At 36.5% G+C, this 12,518-nt stretch overlaps 1 protein-coding gene across 3 annotated transcripts in view; it reads right to left on the reverse strand.

The window, feature by feature from the left end:
• Positions 1-12,518, reverse strand: part of CNTNAP2 (contactin associated protein 2) — a 2,034,513-nt gene that overhangs the window by 966,252 nt on the left and 1,055,743 nt on the right. The window lies entirely within an intron of this gene.

Here is a 12,518-nt window from a genome sequence, read left to right on the forward strand (position 1 = left end):
CACCTTATACTATCAATAGTTAGTAGCAGTTTTTATTTTATCATTATCATTTTTGTTGTACATATACAAAGACAACTACATGCATATATAAAGAAAATAACTTTCAAAATTCTACAAAAGGAAGACATATTTTGTGAGTTGTGCGTGTGTCTACATAGGGCAGATAAAGGCATATTAAGCAGTGGTAGCTTAAATGGATTTCAGATCATAAGCAGAGAACTTTTATAATTTTTTTCATCTTTAAGATAAAACTTATTGAAGAAAATTTGGAAAACTAATAAAGTATAATAAAGGAAAAAAAAGATTCATTACACCAAGAGACATTACACTTAGTATTTGATGTCCTTTACTCTAGTTTTTATCATAACTGCAAACCATTCAGATTGCTGTGATGCTATGACTAAAGGTGAACAAGTACAAAAGGAAGAAGCAAGTGATGATCACCATCTGCTAACTTCTGATTTGTGCTGATGGAGATTTGGCAGCCTTGTCCTTTCAGTTTAACCTTTCAGAATCTAAGGAGAATAACATGGAAATTTACCTCCACTAGCCTAAGCTCTTCTAGAGTTTTACTCTGAACTCATTTATTGATTTCCTACCACGTAACGGGCATTGTTTTAGGCACCAGGATATAATGGTGAAGAAGAAAAGGTCTTGCCCTCTTGGAGCTTATATTCTTATGTGCAGAGACAGACAGTAGACAAATAATGAATAGGTTAATAGGTACCATTTCAGATGGTGATAAATGTTATAACAGAAATAAAACAGGTGTTGTGATAGAGAGATTCATGGGTAAGACTAATTGACAAGGGAAAACTCTCTGAGGAGGTGACAGTGAATCTGAAACCTAAAGGATAAGACGAGGCCAGTCATGGGATAATTTGATGCAAACGCCCTGAAGGGAGACACGCTTGGTGTACTGAAGTACCAGGCCCTAAGATGACTACAGTGGTTTGAGTATAGAGATTAAGGGGGAAGGATTGAGAAATGGGAGGAAAAAGACAGGCAACAGTGTAATAAGTTAAGGGCCTTGTAAGCTGTAATTAGAAAATTAAATGTTAAGTGTGACAGAAAACCTATGTTTTATGCAGAAAGTGGCATGATGCTATTTTAAAGATAGACGCTAGCTACTGTACAGTGAATCGATTTAGGCAGGCAAGAGTGAAAGGAGGGAGACCTATTACGAAGCTCTTACAGTGGTTAGGACCAGACGACAGAGGCTTGGACAGAGGTTAACAATGAGAAAAGTGGTCAGACTTGTCATCTATTTCAGAAGTACTGCTGACAGGTCTTTTTTTATATATAAAGCTATTTATTTATTTTTAGCTGCATTGGGTCTTTGTTGCTGCGCGCAGGCTTTCTCTCGTTGTGGCGAGCGGGGGCTACTCTTCACTGTGGTGTGCGGGCTTCTCACTGCGGTGGCTTCTCTTGTTGCAGAGCTCGGGCTCTAGGCACATGGGCTTCAGTAGTTGTGGCTTGTGGGCTGTAGAGCACAGCCTCAGTAGTTGTGGCACACGGGCTTAGCTGCTCCGCGGCATGTGGGATCTTCCCAGACCAGGGATCGAACCCGTGTCCCCTGCATTGGCAGGTGGATTCTTAACCACTGTGCCACCAGGGAAGTCCCCTGTTGACAGGTCTTACTCATTAATTGGTTATCAAAAGTTAGAGAAAGAGAAAAATGTGTGACTTAAGCAACTGAGTGGAAATCAAAGCAATTTAACTAAGTAATGGGAGACTGGGGAAGCAAGCTGTTGTTTGGTATGTCCATTAGGCATCTAAGTAGAGAAGTCGGGAGGTGGTTGTATATTTGTGTCTGGAGCCCAAGGAAGAGTTAAGGTTTGGACATAAAAATCTGATGTCATGAGCATAAATCATCGGATTGAATACAGTTACGAAGAGAGAGCTTTGAGATAGAGAAGAGAGTTTAGGTTGAGTCTTAGAATGCTCTGAACTTGAGAAGTTGGAAAGAGGATGAGGGCCCAGGAAAAGAGACTGGGAAAGAGTACCAGTAAAATAGGAAAGAAACCAGAAGAATGTGATGTTAACGAAGAGACTAACTCAAGAAAGAGGGACTAGCTGAATCTTTTAAGTGCTTCTGAGATATTAAGTAAAACAAGGACAGGAAGTGGACATTAGATTTGGGAATATGGAGGTCGATGATAATTGGAGTGGGGTGAGCAGAATATAGCAGGTAAGGAGTGAGAATACCGAATCCTTGAGTGGTTCAGCTATACAGGAGAAGAATTTTGAGTAATGGTGTACGTTGAAAATCTGAAGAAAAGTATGAATCCTGTCCTAAGAAAAATCCTTATTAGTATATATCCAAAATTTTTATGTAATGTCAGGGGTTTAGCTCTTCTTTAAGGTTAAGAACCTGGTTTATACAACCCTTCATCTTCTACTTGCATCACTGCCTTTATTGGGCAATGAGAATACTATCAATTCATTTATCCTTTTCAGATTCATTACTTTTCTTACTTTCCATTTTTTACATTTAATGGCTTATAAGTTATATTTTCTGTTCCTTAATTTGTTTTTTTAACAAATATGTCAGTTATTTATTATTAAATATTTATTATTGTTGTTTAAATCACTGTTTTGTTTCTGTCTAAAGTAGAAAGTTATAGTTGTGAAACGATTATTATACAATTTTGGGAAAATAAGTTATCATTACTAATATTACAATTCATTTCTTAAATCTAAATTAAGTTATATTTAGTCTTTTATCTTTGTTCCACGTATGTCTCAGATAAATTGCAATATCGTACAATTTTTCCCTAAAGGCACAAAATCATCCCTATTTATAGGAAATCGACATTGTCTAAATGGCAAGGACATTCAAATCAATTCCTCTTTTTCTGGGGGGAATACCTATGTGAAACATTGTAGAAAATATAAAAATAAATATGATGATTCCTGGTCTCAAAAAGTTTGCCTTATTGTACCATCTAATGAGGTTTAAATATCTTTACATACATTTTTATAATTGCTATGAAACGTTTCCCGATATTTTATAAACTGGAGTGAGATGGCTGAGGAAAAAGAAATGAAAGATAAATGAGGAAGGCAAAATGTAGCTGAGAAGATTTGGGGATCCAGGTAGGGATCTTTGACAAGAGGTGATCCCAAAGGTGGGCACTCCCTTGTTGTGCACAGCCTTACTGTAATATGCTGTTAAAACTGTTGATCCCCCATCTTCCCGGCTAGCATAACCCCACTCGTGAATATTAGAATGATTACAGAGTACCTTATCTCATCCATGTCCCAAAGGCACATTGTTCCTGTCCTCCTACACATTAGGGAGAAAATAGAGCTACATGACACTATCAGTCAATGACTGTTTTTCTATTCTGTCCCATCGGTATTATAGAAGTGATGTAAAAAGAATATCTTAGAGAAAGAATACTAGGAACAGCATAAATGAAGATAATAATAGCAATTTAGCCCAGGTTAATTCTTGAATCCATTTTCTCATTTTTCTAAATTTTGATAATAAAACAAATTCAAAGCTTAAAATTAACAATTGTCAGAATTTAAGATTAGTTTTCTTTAAAACAGTACATATAACAAAATTCCCTTTTCTTCTAAATATTTTCAAAGTCTTGGTTTTATCATAACCATAGAGAGCTGTGAACGTAAGTGGCTTTGATTAAAACAGAGCTTTTTTATACCTGTGTGTGCTGGATAACTCCAGTGAGAAAACTGTGTTTAATTTAGAGAAGTTATCCAGACATTCACGGGTTCAGAAATTTTTGAGTTCAGAGGATAATCACGAGCAGAGTCCTGGCATGGAACAGATATCTTAAAATATTATGTTCAGGTATATTTTATGATTTGAATATAAATCATTATTTTTAAATTGCATCATAAAAGGCATAATAAAACCACAGTTTCTCATTTCAGATAATTCTGCATTACTCCCCTTTAACAGAACTTTGTTTTTATACTTGCCACTGAATAATTTTCTCCCTTTACTCAAAGGTAGGGTCTGGTTATTGTACCTAGGTCACAAACATAGGCAAAGATTCAGTCCCTACCTTTTACAAGTAGTTGTTTTTTTGCCAGCCTCTCTACTACTTGTTCTACGATGTGACTCCTAGTGTGAGAGGCAGCTTCTGTGTGTCTCAGCTCAGTATCATTTCCTCCAACTGGACTACTCAAGAGCATTGAACCATGAAGGGCATGTCTCCAGATATTTATAAACTACTCTCTCCTGCAATCTTCAAGTCAACAATCCTTTTTGAGTGTCAACTGCCTTTTGGTAGGCTTTCTCAGCCTTTGTGGCAAAATGGGAGAGGAAAAATGCTACAGGTAAGCACATTGAAATCACACTTGTATAAAAAATGCTTCATATATATTTAGGTTACAAATTTATTCCATCCATCCTTTCTTGTGGATTTTAATCTGGATAAGATAAGCATCAGATAAGATTAAAAATTAAAAATATTTTAAAAATTAATATATTATTAGAGCATAAATTTTTTAAACCGCTGATTTATTTTGTAGTGTGGTTTCATGGATTTGTATTAGGTACACAAGTTGTGTGTGTGTGTTTGTATATATGTGTGCACTTATGTGTGAAATTCACTACAGGACACATAAGACAGGAGGACAGTGTGATACACTAAAGGAGAGCCAGATTAGAATTGGGATAGCATGGACACTAATATTACAATTACCTCTCTGGCCCAGAAATCTTTATCAGTAAAATGAATGATTCATACCAGTTGATTACAAGATTCCTCTCAGCTCTAGACACTTAAAATAAGACTACAATACATTCATGTACTGCTAAGGGGAAGAGAAAAACCAATGACAATGTATCAATTAAAACTGTTAATGTAGAGCATATTAATAACGCAAATACTGATATAACTGAAGTTGTATATTTTGGTCTCTAAGTCTGTACTTGTCCTGCTGGCTGACTCTAAGCATTAAACACAATGGTCATGAACCACTCAAAGTACATGGAAGAGACTTTGCCTGAGATGAAAAGAGAAGAATCCACGCTGAAAAGACAGACAGTCATTTGAATTTTGTACTATAGTGGACAGAAGATGGGGGCCACAGATAGCTTCATGGAAACATGAGAGTAAACTGATGGCAGACCAACTTGGAGGGTGGATCCAGCACTGTAGAAGGAATTAAGATCTTTCACTGTTTCAATTCTGAAAGAGAATTCTTTGCCATTTCTGTGATTTAACGTAAGAGGTAGAGTCCCAGAAAATACTGGCAAATTGAAAATAGAAGTAAGGCTTTTGGCAAGAGCATCTGTCCTTTACTGCAGAAATTCTCTGGAATACTAATAAAGGATTAGAAAGATGTCACACAGCAGAATCCCGCACAGGGTGTTACCTGAAGGAATCTGTGGTAGATTAGATGCCTTACAGTGCTAAAATTCTATATAAACATCTATCATTTTCTTATTAACAGGGCATATCCTATATAAAGATAACATTAGAAATATCTATACATGGATTTTTTTCTGTACCATATAGCACAATCCTGTTTTTTAGTAGTTATTTATTGAACATTGTTTAGCATTGGTTGCTAAATGGGCAACCCTCTAGTTAAAATCAATTACTGACTTTAGAAGCAATCTGGAGTGTTGGTAATGGTCTGTCTCTTGATCTAAGTTAAGATTACATAGATGTGTCCAATTTTTCAAAAACTTCATTAAGCTGTACATTCATGATATGTGCATTTTCTATATGAATAATATATTTCAATCAAAATAAAGCAAGATAAGAGTCTATGTGATGTATAACCTAATTGAAATAAGTAAAATTGTAGACAATATTGAGGCCACTATTATCTTTAAAGAGTCCTGAGATAAATGTATACAGAAGCCACCAAAAAATTATGAAGTATGCGCACAGCTGTCGAATATTAAAACAATAGTAATTTAGAAAATCTGATAGCTATTAATGTCATTAATTTAACATGAATTGTGATGTAAAAGAAAAATAAAGATTATTGGGGGACTGCAACCAGGTAAAGACTTCATAAAAATTCTGAGGTGGACTTCAGGGCACTTTCAAGGGCTTTTAACTGTGATGTCATTTTTCACATTATGTCTAATTTCATTTCTAAACTTAAGGGCTTTCCTGTCTTTGATTAACTTATCAACCATGATTATGGCCCTTTCGTGTCTCACAGATACAGGGAATGCAAACTGCTTTCACTCATAAGAGAGGAAAAAAGCCCTCTGATATAAAAATATTCAATTTCTTTATGTTTGCTTTCTCTCTAAATTTTATAGTGTCTACCACTTTCCCTTTTAAATTTTCACGTTTAGGCTTTGTTTGTTTCCATTTTTCTTGAGTTCACTATCTCTGTATCTTAGACTTAAAGGTAAAATAAAATGGTTCAAATATTCTAACGCTCAGATCTCATGAGCTCAGATCTCATGAGCTCACCATTGTCACAGTTCACTTAGTTTGAGAACTGTCACAATCTTGTTTCTGCTCTCAAATACCTGAGAGAGAAAAATTTCATCAGAAACTATGGCTCACAATAGCAGTGATTCTCCATGAGAGGCCAAGCCTTCGCGGTTTAAATTTGAAAAAGCATACATGACTTGAGAAAAAAAAAATCATGTGGCTGGTAATTAATTTATATAGATTATACTGTTTATACATAGAGTATACACAGAACATACTATATTCATATTACATACCATAAACACAAAGCACACTTCTAAGACTAATAGCTAAAGCCAGTGTACCCTTTGTAGCTCAGTCCTTAGTAATTGTACTAAGTATTCACACCTGCTAACAAACCCCCAAGGCAAAGCCACCATCTCTGAAAAACAAGGAGGAATAAGAAGACAGACTTCAGGGAGAAGGTGGAATCTGACAAGTAGCTCTTGGTCTGAAGTCGACTTTAGCCTCTAACCTCTCTCCTTTTGGAAGAAGGGGTTCTTTCCCTCCTTCAACAGAGATTTCACAGGAGGATATCTCTGCCCCCAGGTTTAGAGGGTGGTGAGCTCCCATAGCCAGTAGCCTACCTGCCCATGATCATATCAATCAGTCAAGAGAGGGGACTCTCGGTCAATTCACTGAGAACCAATTCTCTAAAAGTGATCAAAAATAATTATCCAAAGAATCAAATCATGAACAACTAATTCACTAAATTCATCAAACTTACAAATTTATCAGGGAACTGTGTTAAGGAATATTCTTCTAGAATATATTCTGTGAATATGAATATATTCTTTCATGAATATATTCATGAATATATTTGTCTTAAGTAGGTTCAATAAATGTGAATATATTAGTAGAATTTTAAGGGTTATTCAATTTATCAGAGGCTTAGGGTCACAGGTTCAGTGTTTTAATGAATATATTCATTAAGAATATATTCATGAGGAATATACTTATGAACTAAATCATGCCATGAATATAGTGAAAGAGGATATAGTCAGTGAATTCTTTCATTCACTCACTCAATATTATGGTATAGGTAATGCCCTAGACATTAGGCTTATATCAAAATCGAAGCTCCTGACCTCACAGAGCATAGATTATTAATACATCTATTGCCTTTAAAGAAGATTAGTCTCTAAAATAAGTTTTTCACAAATACATTTTGTAAATTTTGTGAATTCACCTGCTTCCAAAGGAGATAATCATTAAGTCATGTTGGGGACTCCTACATCACATGCTTATGATTTATTATAAAAATTTTGCACCAGAAGTTCATAATATTGGTTTTTATCAGCCTTTATTTATTATGAACTTTGAAGAAAGTTACATGTGAACATTATAAAACAAATAACTAGTCATTCTGTGGATAACCAGAGCTACTCCCCACTTTGAAGATGAACAAATGAGTAAATCAAGACTCAAAGAGTGAGAGTCCTGCCAATATCAAGCAATAAGTTGCAAAGTTGGAAATAAGACCCAGGGTTGTGGATTTCAAGTCAAAGATTTTTTTCCACTTTCCAGAGCTGCACTTATTATCAGTATTACAACTTTGCATTTTCCAAAATCTGAGTGTTGGTAGCTGGGCTTAACACTGGTTATTAACTCAAATTTCTAAAGTAACAGCAGACACATTGCTATATTTAAAACAGATAGCCAACGAGGACCTACTGTATAGCACAGGGACCTCTGCTCAACATGCTGTAATAACCTAAATGGGAAAAGAATTTGAAGAATAGATACATGTATACGGACAACTGAATCACTTTGCCGACACCTGTACAACATTGTTTTAAAAAAAAAAGATATCTTACTTTTCGTTTCATTAGACTTGTATTTTCCAGCAGCATTTTTTAAGCAAATTATGGTACACATATAATACACCTGAGCAACTTCTATGTTAAAGCGTGAAAATAAGGTTAATGTGAGTATAACAGTTATGGTTACTAACTCTTGTTTTTAAGCAATGAATAGCTTCATTCAGTAACACAGTAGTCTTTTTTGTGTTAGCTTCCTAAGAAAGAGAACAATGAAGCTGCTTGTGTTAAGCTCTGTGTGGCTTTGAAAAGAGAAAATGTTCTTTCCCAAAGGGCACTACAAAAAAAAAAAAGAACTAAGCCGAACATTGTTATTCTGTGAGAAAGACATCAAAACAAAATGAAACTCTTGGCATTTTAGTGGCCCCGTTTGCATTTTACTGAGCACGACTTCCACCGTGGTCGCTGGAAGAGATGCCTGAATATGAGGCAGATCTGCTGGAGGCTGTCTTACCTCTGTTTTTGTCTCTGAACTGAGCAAAGGCACAAAAGGGCTTCTGTTATTGTTTTCCTGTGCCCAAGTCAGTTGTGTATTTCTTACCAACGAGTTCTCAAAAAGAACTCGAACAAACAGGAATTGGACACTGGGCCCTCTTTTCACTATTGATTTTGTCTGTTTATAAACAGAGGTTTTTCAACGTTGGCCATGTCTCGGCTCAAACAAAAACGTATGTTTATAGGGGGCATAGTTTACAATCAGCTCTGTTCAATGGGAAAACAATCAAACGCTATTTACATCGTTTAAAAAAAGGGAATGGAGGGCTTCCCTGGTGGCGCAGTGGTTGAGAGTCCGCCTGCCGATGCAGGGGACACGGGTTCGTGCCCCGGTCCGGGAGGATCCCACGTGCCGCGGAGCGGCTGGGCCCGTGAGCCATGGCCGCTGAGCCTGCGCGTCCGGAGCCTGTGCTCCGCTGCGGGAGAGGCCACAACAGTGCGAGGCCCGCGGGCCGCAAAAAAAAAAAAAAAAAAAGCGGGGGAGGGGGGAATGATCACTTTGTTTCTGTGTGGCGTTGAATTAGTTCATCGTGCTACATGGACAGATATTAAGAACAAATCCTATCCCTTTACTCAGGCGGTGCCTGCACCTGTGAGGACAGACCTCTTTCCAACACCTTGTAAATATTAACATATTCCACTCTGACTAATAAAGCTTAGTAATAACGTCACCGCTGTAAGGACGGCGTCATCAATGATTTCATTCTTAGAGCATTTAAACTGGCGAATTCCCAGGATGGTCTGGTGATGCGGGGAACCCATGGAGAGCTTGTCACCGGCGAAGCCCGTTAACAATTCTCGGGAAATAAAAATAGAATCTGGGTAATAAGATAAAGCCTAACCTTTTTTTCTCTTTTCCTTTGCGCTTGGTCTAGTTCCATTCGCTCACAGGGGCCGCGAGCAGAAGCCTCACCCCCCGGCACTTCAGAACGCAGTTCCTGGTGAAAAATGGCTGCTGCCCTCACCTCAGCTCTGCGGGCCGTGCGCAGAAGCTCTCAAGATGGCCGCCACAGAGACGCCACACCCAGCCCTGGGAGCTGGGTCAGCGAGCAGCCCGCCCCGCCTACCCCGGAAAACTCGGCCCCTTCCCCTGCGGACAAGATCAAAGCAGCCCCGCCCACAGCCTGGCGGGTGGGGGAGAGCATGTGCTCTCAGAGCACAGCTACCAAACTCAGGCTCGTTTTATTGGTGCGGCAACATGGGGCAGGAGGATCCTTGTTGACTTTGGAAGGTCATTAACAAGCTGACCAGGATTATAAATGAGTAGTGTGTGGTATGAGGGTGGATCTTCTTGGGACTGGTCCACATAGCAACACTAGGAGCCCAATTAGCATGAGTTTTCTTTTTAATTAGGCACTGTATAATCAAAACTATAATTTAGCCCCTATTATGTTATGACAATGAGGTATTAAGAAGGTAGAATAAGTCTCTCCCTCAGGGAAGTTAGATGCTAGATGAGAATGTGTTCTATATGATTATTATAACCTATTGGCATAAATGTAAAGAATAGTGACAATGAAACTTTCAGGATCTGGTGCCTAATTTTATTAAATATTTACTGATGTCTACTATGAGAAAGGCATTCATTTTCATCAAGATTTATCTTCTCTGGTTTGAGTCAGTGTTTTAGGAATGAATGACAGTCTCACCTTCAGCTGTTCAAGAAGTTAAATCGTGATCTACTTTTTCCTTTGAAAAGATAATTTTTAATTGAATCATATTTTTAAATATTCATCCTGTGCAGAACTTTTTAATGCATTATCTGAAATTCAAGTATATCTATCACTAATAAATTTATGTACATTATAACATGTTGAAATGTAGATAAGTATTACTAACATATTTGGCATAATATTATAAAGTTTCAAAGTGATTAAATTTGGAGTTAGTTATTTAATCATCTTCATTATAATTCTTTTTTTTTTTTTTTTTTTTTTTTTTGCGGTATGCGGGCCTCTCACTGTTGTGGCCTCTCCCGCCGCGGAGCACAGGCTCCGGACGCACAGGCTCAGCAGCCATGGCTCACGGGCCCAGCCGCTCCGCAGCATGTGGGATCCTCCCAGACCGGGGCACGAACCCGCGTCCCCTGCATCGGCAGGTGGACTCTCAACCACTGCGCCACCAGGGAAGCCCTCTTCATTATAATTCTTATTTCAAGTATATATTTTTGGATGTGTCTAGCAAGCTATGTATAATGATCTATATTCAAGATAGAAGCTAATTTATATTTATTGACTCTTACAGTAAAAAACTGTAAGCTCCATTCTGTTAGAAGGGCAAGGTTATAAAATCCTATAGATGCAAAATTATAAATTTCACTTATTCATAATTTTAGAATCATTTTTAAGGTAATTGTGCAAGTTTTATTACTTAACACCTTATGAAAAGATTGAAATACATTTAAAGGATTAATTATAAAACAAAATTTTATTGCTATATTGTGGAGAAAATCATGCTTTTATTAATTTTCAGTAGGAATGTTTCATTTTCCTTTATAAAAATGAAAATTTCATTCAATATAAAATTGTATAAAATATTGTTTTTCATTTCAGTCATTGAATCACTTGATTTTATACCTACCGAGGTCATGGTTGAGAGAAATGGTAACTTTTTTCTCCTACATTTGTAAGGAGGTGAATGATTAAGGAGGAAATAAGAATGATGCTGCCTCCAAGAAAACACGAATGATTTTACTCATTCAACAGATATATGATTTTTCTGTAGTTACAAATTCTGTTGAATGTAGGGGATAGGGACTATTTGGAACATTATCCTCGACTTTAGAGATACTGACTTTTGGAGGGTACATGTGTGTAAATTAAGTAAATATTGCTTAGTGCTAAAATAAAGAACTGACAATTAACTTTGGAATGGATGGCTTACTTCCTCTTTTTTTTTTCTTTGTTTAATGTTCAATTTATTAAACTCATGAATCTAATACCCCAAACTGAAAATGAATTTTTTCTTGGGGCCTTTAAATATTCATTACAGATCTATTAAGCGTGTCATTTTAAAAAGTTTAAACTAACTGTAATTATATATTTAGAACAGCTGATCCTTTTAAACACTTTGAAACCATAATTCACAAACATATAAAACAAAGGCTACAGAACTTATAGTTTCACTTAAATTTACTCTAAAGCATCAATATCATAGGTTTAATGTCTTTCTTATTTCTCTTCTTGTTTTTCTATATTTGTTTTTAGATACCCTCAGAGTTTCAGCATTATTAATTTTATTCCTTTCCTTGGGTCATAAAATTCTTAGCAGATCCTGAAGAAAAGATTACCTTATCAGAACTGCCTAGATTGCAGAACTTTGGTTTATTGACTGACTAATTCTTGATCATACTTGTTTCTCTCAAGGTGATTCTAACCCAAACCACCTTTCTATATTAAGCTTTTCTATAAAAGCTTAACTATAAAATTAACTATAATTTTCTATAGTTAAATTACACCTGTTAATGCCAGTGTGACTATTTCAGGCCTTATCTTATGCGTAGGGTTTTAATTTTGTAACCTAGTATTTATCTCTGACTTTTTTAAAAAAAATATCACTTGGCCATTGTTATATATAACCTATTATCTTGTCATAATCAAGTATTGATTTTTGTGTCTTAGCTTTATAAAGTTACACTTCCCTTATTAGCATTGAGATTTAGTCTCTTAGGGGTTGAGAGATTAAGTCTGTGTAGTTAAGTGTTCCTCTGTAGGTCATCTGGCAAACGCTGTGGAACCCCCTTTCAGGTTGGTTATTGTGGGTGCCCACCCAAACTGAATAG

Source organism: Globicephala melas, chromosome 9 (genome assembly GCF_963455315.2).
Source record: "Globicephala melas chromosome 9, mGloMel1.2, whole genome shotgun sequence".
Taxonomy (NCBI): domain Eukaryota; kingdom Metazoa; phylum Chordata; class Mammalia; order Artiodactyla; family Delphinidae; genus Globicephala; species Globicephala melas.